This window comes from Sciurus vulgaris (genome assembly GCF_902686455.1).
Source record: "Sciurus vulgaris genome assembly, chromosome: 1".
NCBI classification, from domain to species: domain Eukaryota; kingdom Metazoa; phylum Chordata; class Mammalia; order Rodentia; family Sciuridae; genus Sciurus; species Sciurus vulgaris.
The window spans coordinates 31,649,102-31,676,829 of NC_136461.1; the positions used below are offsets into that span (position 1 = coordinate 31,649,102).

A 27,728-nucleotide genomic window follows, 5' to 3' on the forward strand; every position below is an offset into this window, starting at 1 on the left:
ACAGCCACAAGCCAAGAAATGCTAGAAGCCACCAGAAGCTGGAAGAGGCAAGGAGTGGATTCTACCCTGGGGCCTCTGGAAGAAGCATGGCCCTGCCAACACCTGGATCTCAGCCCAGTGGAACTGAGTTCAGATTCTGGACTCTAAAACTGTAAGCAAATAAACATGTTGTCTTCAGCCACCTGGTACGTGGTATTTGTTATAGTAGCCACAGGAAACTCAGAAAACCACCATGATGAGGGATTACAATTACACCATTTCCCAGGGATTACAATTATTATTATCAGCAGCAATACTTATGTGTGCTTAGCACTGCTAGATTATTTACATATCTCATTTAATTCACATATGAGGAGGTGACAGAGAGTTGGGGTTGTTATGGCTCTGCCCTTAGCAGCAAGTGTCCTTGGGTAAGTTAAGCAACCTCCTGATGCTGCTCTCTGTCATCTGTAAAGCAGAGGTAAGAATGGCACCTACCTTTCGGGGCTGTTGAGAATACAGTGAGGCTGCCTATGTCAAGTGCCTGGTGATAGGACTCATAAATGGTAAGGAATAATGAGAATGTCCTTACGCAGCACTGTGGTCTGTCTTCCAGAGCTTTCTCTGATTCTCATTCTTCCCTTTGGATATATACAGAACAAGGGTCTCTCCTAAATTCCTGAATGTCCTTCAAATACCTAGAGATATTCAAATGATCAACATTCAAATGATCATGTTAGAGTTCAAGCTTCTCTAGGCTAAAATGCCTTTGGTCATTGTCCTTAGGAGTTCATCTGGAGTCCCTTCCCATCCTGGTCACCTCCCCTGAACACATTCTGTGCATCTTAAGATGTGACTCCAGACTCATCACCATATTTATTCTAGAGCACAGTTCCCCAAACTATAGCCCTTGGTATAAACTAATCTTTTCAGTCAAAAGTGAAATATGGATTTGAAATTTTTGAAGGCTTGTAAAAAAAAATGGGCACAGAAAATAATTTGTGACAGAGACCATATGTGGCCTATAAAGTCTAAAAATGTTTACTATTTTACCCTTCTCAGAAAAAGATTGCCAACTCCTGTTCTAGAAGGTACTCTCCTTTTATCAATATAAACAGCTCAAGGTTTTGGGGCGATCAAATTACACTACTGTACATTCTGAACTTAACTGTAAGGCTACTGATGGTTCCATTTCTATCCATTCTCCCCTCCCTTTTCACTTAGAAATAAAATTCTTAGCTAGGAACATAGCTGCTCAGCTAAACTCTACATCCCCTGCGGGAGGATGTGACCAGGAGACAAGGGTCTAGCCTTAAGCCTTGGGGTGTCATTTCCCTGTCATGCTCTTAAAGGGAAGGATCCCATTCTCCCCTTCCCTTTCCTATTGGCAGGAATGTGGACCTGATGGTCATTGGAAGAGGGGTGGCAGAGTAACAAGATAGAAGGCTCCTGGGTCTCTGGTGCTACCATTCCGCTCTGTGCTCCTTATTCTCAATTAGTGAAGGGGACCAAACTTTTAATTTATTTATCCACTGTTCTTTCTATCTTTGTAACAGCAAGTGAATCTGTGCCCCAAGCAATATGACCATCACTTTCAACTTCCGAGTATCTTTCAAATTGCTACTCCAAGCCACACACTTCCCTGGCCTGTGCCCACACCACACAGCTAATTTGTTGAACCCCTTGACAGGACTTTACATTTAGCTCTATCATATTTCTTCATATTGTTAGAAGATGAAACCCATTATTTTGCCCTGACATCTGGGACCTAATTCTATCACCCAAATTAGCTTCTGTCCTTTCTAATTTTATATCATTCTTCAAAAGACACCTTAGTTGTAGCACTCAAACTACACAGAGTGCTCATCAAAACACCTGATCAAAATTAATAATAATGCAGTAGAAAAGACTGTGGTATCTGTTTGTAGGGAAAGGAAATAACAGATCAAGCCAAGATCTAAATGGAGCAGGTAGAGGAGAGGAAGGAGAGCACCTGATTATGTTCCAGGTACTTTGCCGGAAACCTCCCCATTGTTAGCTCATTTATTAAATATATTTCTGTTTATTAATTTGCTTCATAAGTAGTCATTTAAATTTTTAAAATACTGACTAGAAATGCCTACTTTGCACAGGGGAGCAGAAAACCGTCATCTGTAAACGCTGATGAAAAGGCAGCCCATGTCAACCTCTCTGCCTAAGTCCGTGTATACCCAACCTCTCTTTGGACTCCTGAAGAATGAGTTCCCAGCATTCCTTGGCATTAAAGGTGGATGTATTCCAAGAGTATAACTCAAGAGTCAAAATGATCACTGGAGAATCTTGGTCAGTGTTTTCAGAAACATCTAAGCTTGGGCCCTGGAGTGACGGGGTGAGAAGTAAGCACCTGTTACCCTCCGCAGAGTTGTATGGCAAAAGGCTGTGAGTAGTGCCAAACTCATGGGTCCAAGTTGGCAGGGCCTGAGCCAATCACTTATCCTTCCCTGCATGGTTTCCTTTTCTGTAAAACAGAAATGTATTATCTAAGGTAGATCCCCTCCCCCCATAATTTGCAGATGATGAACATAAGGCTTATGTTCCTTGTCTAAGGACAAACCAATCAGGTCATGACAGCATGAGGATTCAATCCTAGGTCCATCTGATGTCCAATCTCCTGCTCTTTCTATTCCAGAGATAGAGAAAAAAATGTGACAATTAAGGTATAAAGTATCAAATCATGCCAAAAAGAATGACCTGCCCATTAGAAATAAGGTCAGATAACTTCATAGGATGCTCACTATGAAGGCCAAATAGTTTCAAAGGTTGTTTTCTTCTGGCTTCCTTAGAGAAGTTTGCATTGGTTAGGGTGGACATACCTTAGGATGGTGTTTAAAACACAGACCTGGTTCAAGTCCCACTCCCCTCTTACAATCATTCAGCCTGTTTGCTGGCCTTGCCAGGCAGTTTTCTAAGGCAGCAAAATCAGACAAGTATGCATCACCCTTTTTGCTCCTGTTCATCTACAAGTAAATAATATGTGACAAAAAGTCATACACACACACCTTGTTCTGCACCTTTCTTCTATGTCCCGTATGCCTGAGACATGAGGAGGCCCATCAGGGGCCTCAGCCCTGAATGACAGGTGGTGACTGTTACCAGAAGATACAGCACTCCCCAGAAAGAGTGTTTTCTGATTGAAAAAGAAATCCTGGCCCAGTTTAGAATTAATGCCTTAAATGGAACAGTCATGAACTTATGAACAAACAAACAAAAAAAAAGGAATATGAAGAGGTTAAAAACTATGTAAGCTAAAGTATTTCCATCCTGTGGAGGCTATTTGAGATTGCACCTCAAAACCCCTGAGGAGCTTTGGAAAAAGTATAGAGGCTTCCAAGTTTCAGGTCTTGGCATACATGAATCACTGAAGCTCCATGGGTATTCTGACCATCCCACTGAAGAAGCAGTGTAGGTGTCAGCTTTAGAAAGCCAGAGTCGTATAACATTTTACCAGGTCCAGATACCATCTGAATAGATGTGATATCGAGATTTCAGCAGATGAAGGCTTCTAAGACATCAAGGGCTTCAGTCTACTCAAGCATAACATGAACACAGTTGGCTGAACTCAGAACGAGAAAAGGAGTTGAAGGACACAGGGACTTTGAAGTATACCAGAAAGTTGGAGTCAGCTAACAACTCCTGGAGTCTGACTCTGCTTTTCCTCTCAGGTGGGGATGTGGCCTTGTTGTGCTGAGTTTGAGCTCAAGAATCAGGAAGGTCTTATGCTGGGAAAAAATCCCTTCAAAAGAAGCATGAAGTCAAGTGATTGGAACAGTTCCTCTAGTGTTAGGAGTCTCCAGATAAAGAACAGTAAAGCACAAAAGAGCTTCTCAGGTCTGGTGAGACTCCACTTGGGACAGCTGGTGACATGGCAGCCACGTGTCCCCATTGGGAAATCTTGGAAGCCACCCTTTCCTGCTCTGACACAGGTCACCTGACTCAGTAGAATGTTGGTCCCCATTTCTTGGCTAAGCAGTCTCTGTGTGTTTTGAAATGAGTGGGCTTCCACCAAAAAATGCTGCAGACAGACCTGGGAAAGGCATAGTGGTAAATTCCAGGCCACAAATCCAAAAAGGAATCTAAAGCACTAGAGTATCAAGATGAGAAATTTTGGTCAGACTAAGAAAGAGCTATAACTATAAAAGATTATAAATAAACACCCCAAGTCAGATGTAATTTATTACATTCACCAGGGGTCAAAACCTCACATACCTTCAGGGGCCAAGAAAATAAGAAAAGTGTGTGAAGCAGCTTGGATAAGCAAAAGAGAACCAGAGTGATAATGCTTCTGTGTGTGATAAGTTAGAGAGAGAATGAGAGAGAGAGAGAAAGGGAGAGAGGAGAGGAGAGGAGAGGAGAGGAGGAGAGAAGAAGCAAAGCTAAAAGCTGTGTTGGTTAAGGACAGTTGGAATTAGATGATAGACTGGCAGCTTGCACCCACTTCCCAATGATCACTGTCAGAAAAAGAAGGGGAGAAAGTCCATCCCTCTCTTAGAGGAATAAAGAAAATAAGCTTTTAAAAAAGTGCTCGTGTTCACATAGATTGCTTTTTAAGCCATTTTTTAAAATGTCCCTAAAAATGGGATGTCTTCAAATGAGTTGGGTCAGATGATTCTATGACAGCAGATCTCAAACCACAGTTCAAAGGGCACAGGGGATCACGGAAGTGTCCAGGTAGTGCGCAAGATGTTCTTCTACAAGTCACGTTTACAGGCCTGGGTGTTTCCCCTATGACACCCACAGAGGATTCTTTGCTTCTTTCAAGGCTATTTCATCAAAAGCTCTCTGAACCTTTTAAATGTTCATTTTGAGATAATTTTAAACTTCAGAAGAGTTGTAAAGATTGTACAGAGAGTCCCCATTTACCCCTTTCTCAGCTTTCCCTGTCATTAACATCTATCTACACAACCATAGTATGATGATCTAACCAAGAAAATGATACCATACAATGCTGTTAACTAAACTACAGATTTTCCTCTAATGTTACCAGTTTTACTACTAATGACCTTTTTCATTCCAGGATTCAATTCAGGATTCCACATTGTATTTAGTTTTCATTTCTCCTTGGTCTCTTCTAATCTGTATCTATTCCTCAGTCTTTATCTTTTATGACCTTGACATTTTTGAACAGTACTTGTCAGGTATTTTGTAGACTGTCCCTCAATTTGGATTTGTCTGATATTTTCTCATGATTGAATGTGGGTTGTGAGTTTAGGACAAGAACAGTAGAGAAGTGATGTATTCTTCTAGTACATTACCATGCCACAGTTCAAAGGGCACAGGGGATCACGGAAGTGTCCAGGTAGTGCGCAAGATGTTCTTCTACAGTGTATCTTGTTACTGGGTGAGGTGGTATTGCTAAGTTTCCCACTGTGCGGTGATTATTTTTCTCTTTGCAATTGATAAATATTTGGGAGTCTTAATTACCTTGAGACTTCTCGAATGTCTTATTTCTCAAACTTTTACCATTAATGCACCAGGTGACCTGTCTGCAGCAATTATGACTGTAGTGTCCTATTGGAGATTTTCTCTTTCCCTGACTCCTCTGTATTTACCAACTAGAATTCTTCTGTAAGGAAGAGTTGTCTTTTCTCCCCATCAAATAACTAGTTTCTTCAACTTTTATTTTATCAGTATGAACTCTGGATATTTATCTTATTGAGTAGCTCAATGTATCATTTAATTTTTTGATTGAAGTTGTTCTGGCTTTGGCCATGGAGAGTTCTTTCAAGTTGGCTCCTGCATTTGACATTCCCATTTTGTCATTTAGCACTTTCATACTTTCTGGTGCCACAAGATACTTCAGGCTCATCTTGTATTTTCAATATCCAGTCGGGGAGTCTACTTTCCTGATTTTTAGCATACATGTCTTATACATTATATTGTTAGATTTATACCTAAGTACTTAATTTGGGGGTATTATTATAAAGGCAATTGTCCTCTAAATTTCAAAGTCCAAGTGTTCATTGCTAGCCTATAGAAATATGATTCACTTGTATCCTGCAACCGTTCTAAAAACTTTGTGTTTTACTACATAGACAATCAAGTTACATGTGAATAGATGTTGTTTAATTTCTTCCTATCTAATCCTGTATGCCTTTAAATACTTTTCTTTCTCTTATTGTACTGTGGAGGACTTTCAGTATGATGTTGAATAGGAATCTTAAGACAGAACATCTTGCAGTATTCTTGATGTAAAGGGGAAAGTGTTTAGTTTTTCACTATTAGTATATTGTTTTTAGCTGTGGGTTTTTGTAGATACCCTTTATGAGATCAAGGGAATTCCTTTCTATTCTGAAAGTTTGATCACGAATGTGTGTGGAATTTTTCAAGTACTTTTCTAAATCTATTGAAATAATGATATGTTTTTTCTTTCTTTGTTTTGTAAATGTGTGAATCAATTGGTTTTCCAGTGTCAAACCATTCTTGCATTCTGATGAACCCCACTTAACTGTGACATATTATCTGTGATGCACACATACACACACACAATGCTACTAAATTTTATTTACTGGATTTTACTGAGGATTTTTGTATGTATGATCCTGAGTGACATTGGATTGTGATTTTCTTTACTTATAATCTCTTTGCCTGATTTTGGTATTGGGGAAATGATGGTTTCATAAAATAAGTGGGAAGAATTCTATTTCATTTTTCTGAAGACTCTATAGAATTGGTATTCTTTTAATGTCTGCTAGAATTTATCACTGAAACCATCTAACCCATGAATTTTGTTTTGTGGGAAGGTTTTTAAATATAAATTCAATCCCCAGGATATAAAGGATGATTCAGGATATCTAGTTCTTCAAGATATTTGTATTCTTCAAGGAATTGGTTCATTTCACCTAAGTTTTCAAATTTAGAGGCATTGAGTGGTTTATAGTACTACTTTATTATTTCAATGTCTGTGGGGTCTATTGTGATGATACTTATTTTATTCCTGATACTGGTAATTTGGGTTTTTGGGTTTTTTTTCTTGGTTAGTGGGGCTAGAGGTTCATTGATTTTGTTGACTTTTTTAAATAATCAACTTTTGGCTTGGTTGATATTTCTGAATTGCTTTTCTGTTTCCAAATCACTGAGTTTTTGCTCTTTATTACATCCTTTCTTCTTCCTTTAGTTTTAGTTTGATACTTCCTTATTTTTAAGGATGGATGCCTGTTTTACTGATTGAAGGTCTTCCTTTCTAATGTAAGCATTTAACATGATAAATTTCTATCTGTGTACTACTTTACCTTCATCTCACAAATTTTGATATGTTGTGTTTCCATTTCATTCAACATGTTTTAAAATTTCTTTAAGACCTCCTCTGATATATTGTTTATTTAGGCATGTGTTGTTTAATTTCTATACATAGGGATTTCCACATATCTGTCATTGATTTCCAGTTTAATTCCATTAGGTTCATGAATATATTTTCAATAACATATTGAAATTTCTATTTTCTGAGGTTCTTAAGGTTTGTTTTATGGCCCAGAATATAGGGTTTTTGGTTTTGTTTTTGATTTTTTGGTGAATGTTTCATACGCACATCAAAAGGATGTGTTATTGGATGAAGTGTTCTATAAATGTCAACTAGATCAAGTTGGTTGATAACATTGTTCAAGTAACCTATATTCTTAGTGATCTGCTTCCTCTTTGTTCTATCATTTACTGAGAAAGGATCACTGAAATTTTCAACTATAATTGTGAAGCAATATATTTCATTTTTCATTTCTATCAGTTGTTTTGTTTTGTTTTATTTTGTTTTGTTTTTAGGTGCCAGGGATTCGACTCGGGGGCACTCAACCTCTGAGCCACATTCCCAGTCCTTTTTTGTGTTTTATTTAGAGACAGGGTCTCACTGAGTTGCTTAGTGCCTCGCTTTTGCTGAGGCTGGCTTTGAACTCACTATCCTCCTGCCTCAGCCACCTGAGCTGCTGGGATTACTGGTGTTCAACACAATGCCAGGCTTCTATCAGTTTTTGTAGAATGTATTTTGAAGTTCTTTTGTTAGGACTCCTTGGAGAGCTGCATCCTTTATACTTACTTTATGTCCTATATCCCTAATAAGAACTCTGGTCCTAAAAGTCTATATTGTCTGATATTAACATAAAGACTTCAGCTTTGTTTTGATTAGTGTTTGCATAATGCCCTGTTTTCTATCCTGTTACTTTTAACCTATCTGTCTTTATATTTAAAGTGGGTTTCTTATAAAGAGGGGATCTTGCTTTTTTGGTCCAATCTGGGAATCTCCATCTTATAACTTGTATGTTTAGACCATGCACATTTAATGTGATTATTAATATGGTTGATATCATGTTGTTTTTCTGTATGTCCCACCATCCTTCCTTTCTTCTCTCTTTCCTTCCTTCTTTCCTTTTATTTACCTTCCTCTGTCTTCTCTTATTAGCCTGGTTGGTTGGGAAGGGAGGCAATAATCTCTGTTGTTCTGATTAAACTTTAGTCTCAGGCAAGTACTTCATCACTGAGTCTTAAAGCTGCAGAATTCTCAGTGATCCACCTCTCCCCTGGATTATTTCTGAACCCAGAATGTACACTTTCCCTTTCCCCAGGGGTCAAGATTGTTTTTTCTTATTCCTTTACCTCAGATACAATAACAGTAGCCTAACAGCGATACAGTGATAGTGTTTATCTTCATCTACGTGCACACCACACAGATTAAGGCTTTTTTTTGTTTTGTTTTGTTTTGGCAGTGCTGGGGATTGAACCCAGGGCCTTGTGCTTGTGAGGCAAACATTCTACCAACTGAGCTATATCCCCAGCCCAGATTAAGGCTTTTGATCACAGGGGAAATAGAGGAGAAGGATCCAGGTGGAATGTCTCTGGGTCTCTCCTCTAGCAGGTCAGCATGAGGGAGACTATCTGTAACCATTCCCAACCATTTCTGGGAATTTGTGGTGGGGTCCCTGGAAAAAATGCCTACAGGAGGGTGTGGACTATTTGAAGCTGGGGACTTCACCCTCTTTTGCCAGTGTGCACTCAGCCAGATTCTACCACCTCGACAACTACCCTAGCTGAATTCTTATGGGTATCTGACTGCTTCTTGTCCAGGTATGTCAGTTTCTATGCCTCATGTTTCTCTGCAGATACCTGTCTCCTCTTATATTCTGGGCATGCTGGTTGCCCAGCAACCTCAGTACTTCAGTGGGCTTGGGAAAAGTCATGAATTTGCTGTTCGTCAAATTTTTTATTGTAAGTTTGGGAAAGATGCTCTTTCCAATTCTCTTTATTTTGGGGTAGAAACCAGAAACCCACTTCTTTTAGGTACTTCTGCATCTTTTGTAATAGCAAACAGAAGGTATGACAGTTGATCAGGGTAATTATTGTCCTCTTTGAAACTTCCTTAAAGGGCTTTAAGAATGACAGATGTTCCAGAAACACCTCTATCTGTTGTTTTGAGAAATATAAGGCATGAAAGGGATTCCACAGGAGTTAGGTCAAAGATATGTAAGGTAATTTTTTCAAAAAGTGGAAGGCAGAACCTGTAAACTGACTCAGCTTTGATCCAGAACAATTGTCTCACCATCTACCAGTTTGCACTTGTCTGGCAAAGAATATGATGCTACATAGAAAACACCATGGACGGTGAAGAAAAAAGTAACTCTAGAGGATTTCTAGCCTGTTTAAGCCAACTTCAGGATTTTTCATACATGTCACTAGTTAGTGAGAAATGTGACAGGTAACAAATTTTACTCAAAATTAGCCCAGTGACAAAAATATCACTTATGTTTTACTATGTATTGTTCTTTCCCCAAAGGTAAGTTTTGCCACTGGTCATTACTACTCCATATTTTATTAATAATAATAGTATTATCTTAATAATACTATTAATAATAATATAGTATTCATATTAATAATATACTGTTGTTAATAGATAATGATCACATATAATAAAATATGTATTTATAATATAATATAAATATTAACATAGAATTATAATGTAATATCAATATTAATAGTATTGTTATTAATGATGATAAAATAATCACCATTTAGTGATCACTTATACAAGCCAGAGACTATAGTTAGCTAATTACAAACGTTTTCTCATTTCATCCTCACCACAATTCAATGACAGAACTTGAGTTTAGAGGGATTAAGAAACTTGCCCAATACACATAATTTATATCAGCTTAGAATTCAATCCCAAGTTGGATTCTAAAGTCCTTACATACAATTTCTAAGCCAGACTGTTCCAGAATGGTGTTAAGACTTCATGTGGCCCATTGAATATTTTTCTCTGTCATTTACAATACTGGGAAAGGTCCAACCTTGCTATGTATGTAAAATATTCTCTTCTTCCCTATAATACTATATTATGATGTTACTGTCTAGTAGTTTATTTAGTCTTTCTGAAATTTTACACACACATACATATCTTTATTCTGAAGATCTATAAAGATCTATGCTCTTTTGTTTTTGTTTTTTTGGTACCGGAGATTGAACCCAAGGGTGCTTAACTACTGCTGAGCCACTTCCCTAGCACCACCCTTCCTTTAATATTTTGTTTAGAGACAGGATCTCACTGAGTTGCTTAGGGCCTCACCAAGTTGCTGAGGCTGACCTTGAACTCTCAATCCTCCTATCTCAGCCTTCCAAGCCACTGGGATTACAAGCATGCACCACCACACCTAGAGTATCTACCATTTCTAATGCAAAGGTATAACATGATGTAATAAGGTTATTTAGATATCTGGAATATAGTAAGAGAATAGAAATGAGTTTAAAAAACAATAATATGAACAATTAATATTAAATCTTCTTCAACTAGGAGAGGCAGACTAGGCTTGAGCATGTTTTACCTAACCTAAACAAACCTTTTAAAGTAAGATTAAATATTATATAGGAAAGATCATTACAAGCAATGGCAATCACCAGCAAAGTGAAGAGGAAGAGTGCTACAAACAGCAGAGGGAAGTGGTCGACCTGGGGAAATTCAGTTTAAAGATAAATGTAATAACAGAATGAATCAAACAACATTACTCTATGTAAATTTATGATTACACAAATGGTATGCCTTTACGCCACGTACAAACAGAGAAACAACATGTATCCCATTTGTTTACAATAAAAAAAAAGAATGAAAAAAAAAAAGATAAATGTAAATTCCCTCTGTAACCACAAGATGGAGGACCACCCCAGGTGACCCAGTCAGAGTCTCTGAATTATAGCCCCCCCAAAATAACTATAGTGTTTCTCAATCCTTTACAAATCAAGATGCACCTAGAAAACGAATCTGTTTAGAGGACATGGGAGAGAGAGCTGATCCACAGCTTCTAACAGCCCAACCCTCTCACCTGGCTTCTCTGAGAGGTAGCGATAGAGGGATCGTGTTTCCACACACCTGTAATCCATTCACAACATACCAGCAGGCTTCTGTCCACCACGCAGAAAGCTCTGCAACTGCTGTGTCAACAAGAAGTCGTTCAATTGTGTTTGTTTCCTCCTCTTAAGAAGTTGGGAAAATATACAACTCGGTAATGTGACTAAATGTTAAAACATTTTGATATTTAAAGAGCAAGCTTCAGTTAGAAAAATTAACTCTTGGAATGCTGCATTCCCCAAAGGTGCAGAACTATAAGGAGTGATTACTCCTCCACTGGGCTTTGAGGCATTCTATCAAATCATTCTATCACCGTCAGTCATCTTCAATCTGAATTAACCATATCAGTAGCCTTCGTAATAATTATGAGCACTAATGCTGGAACACTTTGCAGGGGAGAGAGGTTCTGCTAATAATTACACTGTAACCACAGGTATAAGCCAAGACTACTCTAAGCAAACCAACACATTGGATCACCCTAGCATTATATTGTTCCCCCATTTGCAACAACGATAACGACAAAAGTCTATTTTCTTCATTATAAGCAAAAATAAAAATGTAATAGTATATGCTAGTAGAAAAAACTGAAAACCGAAGTATAGAAAACAAAAGTGTTCACTTTATAGCACCTAGAATTGTCCCTTGGTAATATCCATTAAAAGTCTGCCTTGGGTCTTCTTCCATGTGGGGAGGACAGAATCCCTCAACACTACTACCCAGAGTCAAATAAATGGAAATAAAGGTCTATTCCATACACAGAGTTCAGACGTGGCCTACCTACCCCTGTGCTCCTTGAGTATATAGCATGTGATGTCAGTCTAAAGCACTGGGTGAGTCCCTCTCATCCTGGTCACAGTGTTGGTTCCAGGTGGTCACATGACTCTTTCAGAGCCAATGACATGCAAAGAAACTTCTGCTCGGACCTCTAAGTAGACAATCCAACTCATGCTCACATGTATTGAAATTAAAAGGACCCAAGGCCTTGACCTGCACAGTCCAAAATGGTAGCCTCTAGCTACTGAGCACGTGAGATGTTATTAGTGCAAACTGAGATGTGTTTTAGGCATAAAATACACCCTGAATTTCCAAAGACTGTGAAAAAGGGATGTAAAATATCTCACTAATAATTGTTACACTGATTACCTGTGGAAAGAATGCATATGGCTCACATTATCTCTCTATTGGACAGTGCTGGTCTAAAACATTTGAACCCCTGGTAAAGCCAGGCCTGTAGGTAGCCCTATTATGGACTTCGTGGATGTGAACTAATGAGTACCTATTCTGCTTAATCAAGTTCTAACTGGCTTTCTAGCACCTGCAACTGAGTCCTAACTGATATGATGTATAAGTAGAATCATACCATACATTCAAGATACTACTCTTTTCATTGAAAAACAGATCATGACATTTGTCCAGGTCAGTACCTTAATAGCAGTGTGACAAGATATGCACAAAGTCTTTCACATGAGGAGAAATCAGTCACTGCTTTCCTGTTAATACCACTGTGCATGTGTGGCCTGCTTTCTTTCAAGTCCTCCTTGCCAATACTCTCTTAACTCCTACATACACGTTGCCAGCACACGGCTGCCCAAAACACTCTTCCAGAGCCTCACATGTGCTAGGCAAGTGCTCTATCACCGATCTACATCCCAACCCCCACTTTTTTATTTTGAGACAGGGTACCAATAAGTTGTCCATGATGACCTCAAACTTGTGATCCTCCTGCCTCAGCCTCTTGAGCAGTTGGGATTGCACCACCATGCCTGGCTTCTTCCCTCTCCTTTCACTTGCCTGACTCCCGTTAATTATTCAAGTGACAATTTTAATGTCCCTTCCTCAGAGCTGATTCCTTGACCAAATGACTTAAAGTAGGTCACCCCTATATTGCCTCTCACAGCACCTCATCTTCTCCCATATGTCATGGAACAAAATATGTTTTAATTTCTTTAGATGGCTGTTTAATACCCACCTTCTCCTTCCCCCCTATACTCTACCACACATCAGTGCAGGACCCATAAATATGCAGTTCACCCTTTTGCTCCCAGCACCTGGAACAGTGCCTGACACATAGTAGAGGCTCAATAAACACCTGAGTGCTAAAAGGTTCAGGAGAAGGAGGAAGGGCAGGGGAAGGTAAAGTGATGTGGTAAGGGAACTCAGAAAATTAATTCAGTGAAACCAAACCACTGATGAGTTGATTAACTCTGTCTGGCAGAACCACAAAGAAAGTAAGCATTAGAACTGAAAAAGGAACAGAGGGTCTGACATGGGAGAATCGAATGGTTAATGGCTACCTGGACCTTCCTCCAGGTATACAAGTAAACACTCAAGATGCAAATGGGGAAGCCCATAGTTCAAAAGCATCCCTGAACTCTGCACCATACACCTAAGGTTCAGTGACAACCTGGTTCTCAGGCTCATCCTTGTAACCGGAATGCAAAAACATAGGAGAGCTGGGGTCCACTCCAAGAGTTCTCGTCTGACTCTGCCTGCCCAAGGACAAGATTGTGATCTTTCACTTGTGCTTTGTGGGACTTCTTAAGACCTGGATAAAATGCTGCCCTGGTCATATCCAAGTCAGTCTTTCTGGGCTCCACAAAGTAACTCGAATGCCTTCTATTTTCCTGGCCATCCTCTTGTTCTCACATTGGATCTTCACCACCAGCTGCTTGCATTACTTGGAGGACTTCATACCTTGGAAGGAGGAGGAAGGTTTTCTACTAAAACCCTTAGCATTGATATGTAGTAGTCTCTTAATTATTCCTCTGGAGGTGAGCCCCTCTTTAAATAAGAATGTCTCATTTTGTTTTAAAGTAATATGTATTTTTAATTCATTAATTTTATCATGGACAATACACGGATTCAAAAGAATTCATGTGATGCAGGCTATTATACAAAGTGCAATAGAAAACTGAAATTCTTGAACCAAGCACTCAATTTAAGGTCTAGAATGTTATCTTTGAAGTCTTCTGTGTGGCCCTCCCTGGTTTCATTTCCTTTTTAAGGAATGCAAAGTGCCTTCTTAGTGGTCTCCAGGAACCTGGGCTCAGAAAGGCCAGAACCTTAGAAATTAAAAGCATGGTGTTGTCCATCCTGCGGGGGCTGACAAGCCTTGAGTGAGATGGGAGGGCCCCCCTCGCAGAGGAGGAAGGAGAAAAGGTACCCTTTCTCTTGTCTCTTTCAGCTGTCCTCACGTCTCTCTTTTCTCTTTCCCCTTCCTTTCCTCCTCCTCCCCTTCCCCCTCCTCTCCCTTCTCCCCTCCTTTCTCTTCCCTTCTCCTCCTCCTCCTCCTCCTTCTCCTGCCCCCCACCCTGGAAAGACCAGGAAAGTCTATCTATAGAGGAAGCAGGTACCAAACTCTAGGATCCTATCTCTTTCTTTCTCTAATAGAAGACTTGCATTAGCATTAGCATTTACCAAGTATTTTTTTCTTAACAGAATCAAAGGCACACTGGAAAGGCAAACACCAGGATCACAGAGCTGGAAGCATAGATTCACCACAGAACAACAGAAACTTGACAACTGGAAAAGACAATCTTCATGTTTTAGAGCTGAGGAAAGTATAGGACTTGCCTGAGGTCATTTAGCAAAATATATATCTTCACCTTCCAAATTATGATTTTTCCCCATTATTCAATTTCCATTAAAGATACATTTTCATTATTAATAATTCAATCACATTATTGATAACTTTAGTTTGGGGCACTTGACCTTACCTAGTGAAGGAAATGGACACTTACAGAACCCTGGCCCCCTATTGGTCTGAGATCTCCTTCATAAACAGAAGGCTTCCATCTTCATTCCCCCTTTGTAATCTACTACCATCTTTCTAGTACACCCCAACCTAGACTTCTTAAGCCTCCTGATCATCCCTTACTAGCCAGGATCAACCACACGGTCTGGGACACCTCTCAGTCCAACGTCGCTGAGCACCATCCCCCCATCCAAATCCAATTACAAGACCCCACTCACTAGTTTACCATCCCCAATACCCTTTGACTTCCTCAACTCTCAAGGGTTTAAAGCCCATTATCTCTGGTTTATTACACGCTCATCTTCTCACACCAACACACTCCCCCATCAACTCTCCCATTCTCGGGGTCAAAAACTTTAATGGACAATTTTGGCTAGTACAAAACCTCTGAAAAGTCAATGAGGCAATTATCCCCACCTTCCCTGTAGAACCCAAACCCTATGCCCTTCATTCTCATAGCCCCTCCTCCACCACCCATTTTTCAGTATCAGACCTAAAGGATGCCTTCTTTACCATCCCTCTCCATCCTACCTCGCACCCTCTTTCTGTCTTTACCTGGACTGACTGACACTAATTTCTCTCAACAACTCACCTGGACTGTCCTCCCTCAAGGTTTCTGAGACAGTCCCCATTACCTTGGCCAAGCTCTCCAGTGTGACCTGGCCACCCTGGATTTGTCTCCTAGCCACCTTATACAGTATGTCGGTGATCCTCTGCTCTGAAGTCGCTCTCTACAGTTTTCAAAACATCATTCTACAATTCTCAATTCCCTAGCCTCCTGGGGATACCAGGTCTTTTAATCTAAAGCTCAACTCTGCTCCTCCCAGGTACAATATTTAGGCATCCTCTTAACCCCCAACACCTGTACCACACCCCCAGAGAGACTTCAGGTTTGGAAGAATATTCCTCTACCTTCCTCTAAAAGAGATATGCTTTCCCTCTTAAGCCTTTTCAATTACTTTTGTATCTGGATCCCCAAATTCTCTCTTATAGCTAAGCCCCTATATGAAGCCTAAAAAGGGGATCTTTCTGAACCTCTTCCATCTCCCTGCTTTTCCTCCATCATTTCCATTCTTCACAACTCTCTTCTCAAATCCTCAACTCTTCATCTACCAAACCCTAATAAGTCTTTCTTCCTGTCCTTCTACTCAGAACATGGACAAGCCCTAGGAGTCCTTTACGGAAAGGCAGGAGTTCTCCCCCCCTCCATTGCTTTCCTACCCAAACAGCTGGATTCGGTCCATCAGGGTGGCCCCAGTGCCTCAAGAGTCTAGCTATGGCAGCCCTCCTCCTCCCTGAGGCCTACAAATTTGCCTCGTATCAACCTATCACTGTTCTTACCACACACCCTCTCAGATCTCCTCAGTCACTGTCATTCCTCTCCCTGTCCCAAACCAGAATCCAATTACTGCATGCACACCTGCTAGATTCCTTGACTACCTTCCCGTAAGATTCCTCATTAAATCCCACTACTCCCCTCCCGAGAGAAAATCCTTCTGCCCCTGTGGTTTCTCATTCCGGTCCTGACACCCTTGACTTCTTAATGAACCCCTTTTCACATATAACCCACCAACCACTCCCTGACTCCCAGACTGCTTCATAGATGGACACGCCCCAAAACAGTCCCCTTACCTCACAGGCTACGCTATAATCCAAGGCAAAACTACCGAAAATTCCCCCCTCACCGCAACCCAAATAACTGAAGTGTCCTCCCTACCCCTAGGCACAATCTCCCAAAAGGCTGAGCTAGTAGCTCTCACTCAAGCCTTTCATTAGACAGGGATAAATCAATCAATAGTTTTACAGATTCTAAATATACCTATAATATCATTCATTCTAACATCCTAATTTGAAAAGAGAAAGATTTACTCACTCAGAGAGGAACTCTTATCCTCAATGCTAGCTCTATCCAAGATTTACTAGAGGCCGCCCTCCTACCCCCAGGCTGCTATTCGTCACTACAGAGGACATCAAACCAATAAACAATACATTTCCTTCAGTAGCAAAGAGGCCGACTGACTAGCTAAATAAGTGGCTATCTCTGGTCACCACTCTCAGTCACCAAGTACTCCAAGTCTGGGCCTGTACTTCACCCCCACAAAACTTCAGCTTCCTCCGGACGAAACCACATTTCAATTATTCTATCTCCACGATGTTTTCCATCCTGATCTTTGGTGCCTTCAAGTTTTCCAAACGAATTCCCTAAACCTATCTCCTCCTGATTTACTGAACCTCCAACAAATCTCCCCATCCTGCACCACCTGACTTAAAGCTAATCCCAAATCCAACGTGAGATGGCCTCCACTCCCCACACCAAGCCAGGGGAGCCCTTCTTGCCATGGACTGGCAGCTGGACTTTACTCGAATGCCTCCTATAAAAACAAAAAACAAAACCACAACTAAATACCTCCTTGTTCCGGTGGACACTTTTATTGGATGGGTTGAGGCCTTCCCAACTATCAATAACAGGGCTTCTATAGTTGCAACGCTATTTTTCCGAGAAATAATCCCACACTTTGGTTTACCTGCCTCACTGCAGTCCGACAATGGCCCTGAGTTTCTCTCCTCCATTACCCAAGCATTAGCTAGACTTTCACATATAACATGGAACTTCCATATTCCCTGTCCCCCTCGGGGAAGGTTGAAAGGACAGACAGGACCTTAAAGACAACTTTAGCCAAATTATCCACAGAACCTCATCTAGACTGGATTAAACTACTCCCCTTGGCCCTACTCCAAATCGGGGCTCTCCCCAAAAGGCCTCTTATGATTAGTCTATTTAAACTCCTCTATTCCACCTACCATTCAGCATCAATCACCTGATATTTCCCTAGACATCCTAAACCAGCTCCTAGCCCACCTTAGAGCCACCCTTTGGAAATATGCTCACTCCCATTTTCCCCAGCCCCAATCATCAAGATACCCCCTTCCTATCTCCGTAAGCATCTTAGTATATCTCCCCCAGCTTTCTACCCCTCTCCAAGGAAAATGGAAGTGTCCCTTCAAAGTCATCCTTACCATTCCCACCACAGCCAAACTGGAAGGCCACCCCTCCTGGATTCACCTGACCAATCTGAAACTTGCCCCTATTAATGACACCTACCAATCTATTCCCACAGGTCCTACTTCAAGGTCTTCAAGAAAACTGGAGATCTTTCCCCCCACACCTGATCAGGAAGAAGCCAACAATTAAATGCTCTCACTTGAAGAATTCCCACTCTTTTTAACCACCATCCATATGGATCTAACCTCTTTCCCTCTTCCCGCTCTTCAAAGGACATCCCACTTCATCCATCTATCCTCTCCTGGATTACTGACTTATGACTCAAAGGAACCCTCTCTCCTTTCTCCCCCCTCCAAACTACTTTCTTTTCCTTCTGTCTCATTCTTATGCTCTACACCTGGGCTAACCTCACTGATGACTGCCAACCTCCACCTGGCTCTTCGGTCACAGCTATGAACTTTCTCTTACCCCTCCTCAACTCCTTATCACCCTCCTCTTTGAGGTTAACCCAGCATGGTCAACCTATTGGGTGTGCACTCAGGCTTCTTCCACCAAATGGCTCTTCACCCCTGTGCCACCCCCGCCCCCATTTGGGCCACAAGTTCTATGAGGCTCTATCACCATCTATCCAAGGGTTCTACATTCTTTTCAAAAGAATCCCAATCTAATGCCCCTTAAATGGCCAAACAAGGCTCTCCAGACCCTCATCCAACAACTTAATTCAGACTCATCTACTCTCCAGACCAAGCCCCCTACTTTCAGCCATATTGCTCAAGGTCTTCCTCAAACCCAAGCCCCCCTCTGCATTTCTCAGCCTTATTTTCAGGGAGAAAACCCCCAGGGTACTTACCCAAACTGCTCCCCCACCTTAACTATTCCCACTCCCTCTACCCTGAAGAACTCCTATTCTACCACTACAGGAGGACCTCACACCACATGACCTCAAGTAATACCCACTTATCCACTTGGAGACACATCATTTCAGGTTATATCAGGGCCAATCACATGCACAACATCAGCCTTTTGTCAAGGTCAAGCCCTCACAAACCAGGGGAACTCACTTTATGGCTTATCCTACCCTGAACCTTTTCAAAACAATGATTGCAAAGGGCTTCCCACCTCTTCCCCTTACTGCCTCTCTCTCTACCAAAACATGGGAAGACTCGCCTCTGAGTACCCCATCCCCCCCACTGCTAACATCAAACTACAACCACTTACAGCAGCACATCTAAGCACCACCCTGACAGTTTATCACCATGAGCTGAATGCAGATGGAGTAGAACTGCTTCTCCATGTCACATCCTGGGGATGCCTGGAATCTTAGCAGGGACTATTCTTCATAAGTGGGGATCAGGCCTACTTATGCCTTCCCTCCAACTGAACAGGAAGCTATACCCTAGCATTTTCAGTTCCCCCTTTATCCTACGCCCAGGACACCTCTATCATCCCTATCCCTGCCACCCATTTTCTCCATCACAGCCAGGAGAACCCTGGACTGATTCCCATCCTCATGGGTCGTAGAGTCCTCACAGGGTGGACACGTGAACAGCTGATCTTGGGGTAACCCTAGACAAGTATGAGCAATTGTCCAGAGCACTTAGGGAATCACTTGACAATATAGCTCCCCAAATCAATGACATCCAAGATAAACTGGACTCTGGCTGCTGTTGTCCTTCAAAACCAGAGAGGTCTAGATTTAATTCTCATGGAAAAAGGAGGTTTATGCTTATATCTAGAAGAAGAATGCTGTTTTTATGTTAATAAATCAGGAATAGTAAGGGATTAGATAAGAAAGCTAAAGGAACAAGCCATTAACCTAGCAACCACCTCTCCTCCCCTGAATGGTGGGGAGGACTCCTTACCTGGATTTGACCATTATGACCCTCATTCTCCCAATTATCTTATTTCTCTCCCTTCTTCCATGTTTCATTAATCTTTTCCAGAGTTTTCTAACAAAACATGTCTCCACCATCTCCAGGGCCACCACCCCACCCAAGAACATGTGAAAGCTATGTTCCTCCTTCAGATTCCAGATGTCCCAGTGATGCTCCTTTCAGCAGGAAGTAGCCAGATATGATGATGTCACCCCAACTCATTATACCCCTTTTAGAGTCTGGAATGAAGGAAATGGAGACTTAAAAAACCCTCAGGGAAGAAGGAAGCTCAGGAATCTGACCTGTTGGGATCTCTCTTATTTACCCAAATCCCCCTGCTCACCAAAAGTAAGCTGGCCAAAAATAACTGACCAATTCCTCCCATGACCTGGCCAGGTGAAACCCTAGAAAACTCAGACACTTGTTGTAGCCTGTTGCCATTTTCCCTCTTGAAAATGTGCCCCTCTGCTGCTTAATAAAGTATCGCTAATCCACTGAGTTCTGTCTCCCTTTTTCTTTTTGTATTTTTTCATTTGCTCTCACCTAGACTATCGATACTTTCATTTAGCAACATTAATAAAAATTTTTGACACACACATAAAAGGGGAAGATGTGCTCACCTCAATACAAAAATATATTGTTTCATTTATAACATTTGATATCAATCAAAAGCCACTAGTCTATCACTCTTTTGATATCATAACATCATTTTGCTTCTTATACTATTTCCACTTCTAATAAAATGTATAAATTGAGTTGAATCATTTTAAATATAGATACTTTAGCATACTTTCAAATGGTGAGAGTGATAGTCATTAAGATCTTTTCCAATTTGGGAATCTACAGATTACTATATTCAATTAGTTAACCAAACCTCAAATGCCCATTAGGTGCCCAATGCTGTTTCAGGCATTCTTACTCTTGCATCTTCTCCAAGGTAACATATTTTAAATTTTAGATTTTTACAAACCCTTGCCTGTATGCACCCAGGTATGTATTTGCTTAAATAAACTCAATTTCTATTACTCTCAAGGCACTGATAGACACTGTAGGGGGAGATGTAGAACCAACTCTTAGAGAGGAAAATGCTTCCATGAATAGCAACAGCATATGGGCTAAGAGAGTGATCAGAAACACTAACGCCCACAGAGGCCAGGCAGGCAGTGTGAATGCAGGACACGAGTTGAGGCAGAGGGAAAAGGAGGATTGTGGAGAGCTGGGAAATGGAGGTTCCCTCTGAAGAAAGAATGGAGAAAGCAAGGAGAGAGGGTTTGTGGCTACCCGTGAAGGAGGGAGGAAGGGGAAGGGGGGTGGGCAGAAAGCTGGGACTGAGCCCTGGGAACCCCAGAGCTTCAACACTGAGCAGTCAGGTAGAGAGGCAGGTGGAGGGAGAGCAGTGGGAGCAGGTAAGCCAGCAGGGCAAGGTGTCTCAGACCACGAGCACACATGCTGCAAGACGGAGAAGACGGTCAGCTGTGTGAGAGTTTTCCAGAAGTATCTATTGGATTGGGCAATCTGAATTGCCTGGGCACCTCAACAAGAGCAGGTAAGGCAGAGGTGGAGGCCAGGCAGAAGTTGAAGGACAGCAGAGGGAAACAGCATAATACAACTCTTTCAGAAAGTTTTATAGTGAAGGGAAACAAAGAAACAGATTCATGGTCAGAGTGAGATAAGGGATCAAGGAAAGGGTGATTATTTTAAAAGATAGTTGATAGCAGATCAGGTTTTCCTACTGATGGGAATGATCTATAAAAGAGGGAGCCATCAATGGCATTGAAGGGAAGATGTCCAAAGGACATCTAGAGAAAGGGATTCAGAATGTAGGCATACACAGGGTGGTCTTTGACCCAAGGAGGGACACTTCTTCCATCAATATAGAAAGGGAAGGTAATTGTAAATGCCGGAATGGTGAAAACAGAGTGGTGGAACTGTAAAGGAGAACCCACTGATGGCTTCTAATTTCTGCCTGAAATAGGGAAGAAACTTGAGAATAAAGAGGGAGGGTGAGTGAGATATTTGCAGAGGGGAGAAGGTATGGAATAATCCCCTTGGGACTATAAAAGCTACCCCACTAGAGAAACATGGTAGGAAATACAGGGTTCCAGGTGTGAATTGAAATTGCAAATTAAGGCACAACCAGTAAAACTGTGTTCTAATTTTGTCCAGGGAAGTCCAACTGTTCAAAAGGGCATTGCCTGTGGAACTTGAGAAAATGCAGATTCTGAGTCACAGGTCTGGGATGCAACCTGAGTTTTTGCATTTCTTATTTTTTAAGGAGGTTTTCTAAATTCAAAGGTATAACTGGATAAGTACATTTGTTTACAACTACTAAAAAACTAGCACTGACTCCTTTATGATGACCTAAGGTTTGATGGAATGTACATGATTAGGCAGAAATAGGTGAACTCACACTGGTAAACTGACTCTGTTTGGCCCCCCACTTCTTGATTGATTTCTGTCCCTACTCTCTCTTCTACCATCTTATCAACTTCCTGACCAACTCCTCTGGTCAGCTCTGTCCACCTGACTGACCACCTGACCAGCCTGACTGACCAGACCTGCCACTTGATCAGTCATTCCTTCACCTGAAATTAGAAGAGTATCTCCATCATAAAATTCTTTCATTTCAGGTAATGTGGCAGGCACTAAGGGCATCCAGTCTGAATCATGCCACTCTGCCTATAACCTTTCTGACCCTATTGTATAAACAGCAAAGCAGACACCAATATTTCCTCTCAGAGGCACCTTCTGGCCCCTTGGGACATAGCATTACTACTTAGATTTCTGTTAAGTTCTTTCCAAGCTCAGCTGACATCCTGGATTTCTTGTAGTCTTTCCAGAATCATAGTCACAAACCCCTTATCAGAGCTGAGAAGAGGTCATGGTTCAAGGTTCAATGTACCAGAAATGTGTGTGAGGCTGTGGTTACTATCCCTTTCTCTTCTATCAGTCTTTGTGCTGATGATTAGGAAAAATCAACATCAGCCCAAGAGATGGAAAACCAGAGACCTGATGGCATGGAAGCATTTAGATTTAACTACATTTTAGAAAGAACACCTGTACGTGTAAAGTAATTCCTGTTTTTCGTTCCACATATCTTAGTTGACTTCTTTCTCTTGGTTGATAAAAATATGCATATTCCTGTCTGGTCAGCAGTACCTGTGCCTCCAGAGGGATGGATATAGGACCTACCATCCTGCGGAGGAGAACCTGGAATCACCAGATCAACCTCGGGAACATCCAAACCATGGACAGCCATTTTGTTTGCCACCCGAACTTTAAAACTACCTTCTCCAAAACCCTTTAGTGTAATTTTTCTTTTGACTGTGCAATAGCCAGGTGGAAACTCTGGGAAATCTGTTCCATGTGGGTTCATGGTCATTCCAGTTACATTCTTCTTGGTCTCACAGAATACAATAGCCCTCCTCTCATCACCACAGTGAACTGGAAGGACATCTCCAATAACTGCTGGCATCTCAGACCAAAGGCACTGGGTGGCCAAATGTTCCACAGTCGTTGCAGCCTTCTGAGTCACTTTTCCAACAAGGTCAGCTTGTTCATATCTGGACTTTATTCATTTATTTGCTTTCTGCAAGTTATAAACCACTGCCAACAAAGGGAAGTCTGTGAATTGTCTTCAGAATCATTTTCATAGGATTCATGAGTAATATCTTCAACTCATTCAGCAAAACCTAAATCTAACATTCAAGTCACTTCATGAAGCACAGCATAGCATAGTTTTAAAAAGATCCAAATGGCCATTCTACAGATGACCTTTGTTATGACCAGCAGTCCCAACTAAGATGTAAATGTCACTTTGAATATGATTAGTTTGTCTTAGATGTTCTGTTCACCATAAAACAACCACACCATGTTCCCTAGTTACATATTTGAAGTGTCTGGTTTATTTTGTTTGCCAGTTCCCTTGCTGGAGTCAAAATAAGCACCTTTGGTGAGCAGTTTTTAAAAAAATTATTTCTTGGTTTCTTTGGAACCTTTCAATTCAGGGTGTGGCAAAAGAGAATGTCTTTCCTATTCCTGTCTTTGCTTGAGCAATTAAATCTTTTCCTTCATATATAAGACCAAAGATCTTCACTTAAGTAGGAAAGAGAAATGTTACCCTTTACCTTTCAGGAGCTTTATAGTTTCTTCAGAAGTGGAGAAATTGGAGAGAGTCTTTCTGTTTACATGTCAGGGTCTCCTCTTATTTATTACCACCTGATTTACCAGTGAAACTTTCTAAGGATGGCACTCTGATTTTTTTCCATGTTCATGAGTCTCTCCATGTGGTAGATCTTTTCTTCTTGACTTATGAGATGTAGAAAATTCATCTGAAAGTCTATCAAATCCTTCTTTAGTGTCTCCATTTAGTTTTTCTTTCATGTTTGCTTCTTTAGGGTTTGGGAACATGGGGTCACCACAGCACTGTTTTCTCTGGTTTCTGTTTTCTCCTCTGAGTCATAATGGTACTCTGACTTCCTCCGATCAAGCCAGCACTGTGGGATGTGTTTTGGTGTACCTTGTCTAAATCTTCATAACCCTGTAAGGGAAGACTAGGTTCATAATCCCTCACTGGAAATTCTGCTATCCATAGAGCTCTTTGGATAGCCTCTCCTATCTCTAGCTTTTGGACTCTTCCAAGGGTTCATCCATAATGTTCCCAGATGGGTTCCCAGGTATTACTGGCTGCCACCACCTCCCTCCCAGCAAGGTGGCCATAACCATCTATGGACTGTGACCTAGTTTCTGCATTTCTAACAAGCTGAAAGGTCATGTCCCTGCTCCTGGATCTCAGAACCACAGTTTGAATGACAAGGGGCTAGGGCCTTTTTCATTTGTCATTATCTTTTCAAGTACTTCACTAGGGGATAAAACACATAAATAAAAATTATAATCTCAATGCTAACTATAAAGGAACGGGACATGGAGAAGGTAGATGATTTGATTAATCCAAATGTAGCTGTTTTAGAAATATATTTTCTTGCCTTTCTTCTCATCTACATTTCCAGATTTGGCAATTTATGCAATCTCAGTTTCAACCACCATCTTTAGGTGGATGTAGTGACCTTTTTCTTAGCTCCAAAGGTCTAATGAGTATATCCACAGTGGTGTCCTGTCCAACAGTAAATTGCCGCCTATGTCTGCTTCTTCCTGACCTTTTTTAATACTTTGACTCTTCTTTTCATTGATCTCCACATTTAATCAGTTGTTAAGTTCTACTGATTTTTCTCTAAAATATTAGTAGCTTCTGTGAACTACACCAAGAAACATTTCCCCTTATTCAGAACTTTTGGCAAAAGTCCAAATTTCGACAATATACTTTGCTGGATTGATTGTGAAGAAATAGATTTGCACACTTTGCTAGCAAGAATGCAAACTGCTACAACTTCTACGGAGTTTTTTTGTTTTGTTTTGTTTTGCAATATACAACAAAATTATCTATGCCTTGACTCTTTGACCTAGGAATCTAACCCCAAAACACAATGCAACATATAAAATGACATCTGCACCAGGCTATTCACTGAAGCACAATTTATAACAGCAAATAAATGAAAACAATACCCAAGTACTAATCAACAGTGGAAATGTTGAATAAACTATGATACTTTCACATAGTGTCATGTTATGCAGATATAGAAAGACAAAAAGAAAATCTCTGTATACTGACATAAAGGAATTTAAGTGAAAATGCAAATCCTCCTTTTGAATTAAAAAATAACAAGATGAACACATAAACATATTTGCTTATATTTTCAAAAAGAAAAAACGGAAAATAGATTAAAACCTAACAAAAATGAATTGCCTATGGGAAAAGAAATGAACAACAGGGAGGGTAAAGGAAGCTAGACCTGTCTGAATGTACTATATCTTGTAGTATTAACTTCAAAGGCATGTAAATATTTCACTTGATTAGAAAACAAGCTAATCCATAAATAACAAAACAATGCAAAATTTTTAGTGGCTTCCCACCACTTACCCAGTGGATCCAGACTCTCAACCTGATAAAGTAATTGAAGTGGTAGGGTGTAGCTGAAGAAAGCGGGAATTAGGGCCGTGACTTGGGGGTATATATTTGTATCTGGCAAGTGGAGACCTCTGTCTCTGCTTCCTGATCACCATGTGAGCTGCTTCCCTCTGCCACACTCTTCCACTAAGCTTCATCTTGAACCCCAAGTAAGGTTCATTCTTGGCTGTCTATGAACTGAGACCTCTGAAACTTGAGGTCTCCAAATAAACTTTGGCTCCTCTACATTTGTGTCAGTCAGGTCTTTTAGTCACAGTGGCAAAAAAGCTGACTAAAACAAATGGGTATAGAGTTGCAATGATGCAAGAGAAATATGGTTCTAGAGATGATGGTGGATCACACAATGTGAATACAATTAACGCCACTGAACTCTACACTTAAAAGTGGCAAAATTAGTAAATTTTATATCATGTATATTTTACCACAATTTAAAAATTTTTAAGCAAGGGAAATGAGCCCTTTGAGAATGCTTCTAATGCTGTTTCATTTTATTAATGCACAATATTACCCAACGCTGGCCTCTCCAGAGCCATTAAGGATCACCTAGGGAAGAAACTTGGCTTTTTGCTTAGAACATGGTACCACACTCTGAGAATGTGTCCAATAGAAACATTCTACCCTGGGACCATCTGGCATCCTGGGTTTCGTATAACCAGGAGTTAGACCTAACTGACAACTTAAAAGGTGTTTCTAAATTTCTGATGCTTGCTTCTAATCCAAGCTTTGTATTTGCATTGACCCATAATATTTGTATTTGCGCTTCTGAATAGAATACTCTGCCCCGCATGTCTTCCCCTCCATGTCTACACTGTGAACATACTGAGGCCGAGAAGCCACTTGAAATGAATGCACTTTAGACTCAGTTTTGAAACTGCATCTTTTACCACAAAAATTTGAGATGTAAACTGTTTGAGGAAAATAAGGGGTGTGTGGGAACTCACTGCACTTTCAGATGTATTTTTTTTTTTTTTTTGTAAACCTAAAATTGCTCTAAAAAGTAACTGGAATCTAATTAAAATTAATTAATTAATCTTAAAAGTTTTAAATTAATTCAGTTAATAAAAAGTAAAACTCCACATTTTAAATTCTTTGAGTTCTTGGTATAGCAAATGGTCTTATTGGTCCATGTAAGTGAAATTAATGCTTTCTTAACAAAGAAACCTGGTTTTGTTTAAATACTTAATATATCTGTCCAGAAATTAAAGGCATACTATGCTAGGCAGTCACTGCTACAGTCATATTGGTACATTATAAGAGGAAAGGAGGAAAAACAATTAGAATCCAGACCCCTACTTTCTGTTCCTGGTTGCACTGGAAACCCCCACATTTCTAGCACGTGGCTTTGCTTTTCTCTTGTGACCTATAAAGTATAGAGAGACATACTGAAGTCCTTGACCATAAAAACAAGTAAATACTGGAAGAAGGAGCTTTCTTGTGAGAAAGGACAAGCACTAAGGTGAACTGAGGTTGCCTCCACAGAGACTTCATTTCCTCGAATTTTCATCAACTTGGTTTCCGGGAAAAGGTATGAGTTAAAACTTCCCTCGAAGACTGCCAAAACTGTGCACAAACGACAGGGCACTGCCTCCAGTGATTCACCTGGTGATGTCTACATGCATCGCCTAACAACAAAGCCAGAGCAGGAGCCCCCGCAAGGCAGAGCAAGAGACTCACAGGTATATCAGGAATAAGTTCCAGTTCTCTCCTATCACCAAAGCCTAATCAGCCTCAAC

The 27,728-nt window shown here is 40.7% G+C and overlaps 1 protein-coding gene across 3 annotated transcripts in view; it reads right to left on the reverse strand.

Moving 5' to 3' along the window:
* HIVEP3 (HIVEP zinc finger 3) overlaps window positions 1-27,728 on the reverse strand; it is a 460,275-nt gene that overhangs the window by 358,510 nt on the left and 74,037 nt on the right. The gene's annotated exons all lie outside the window — the stretch shown is intronic.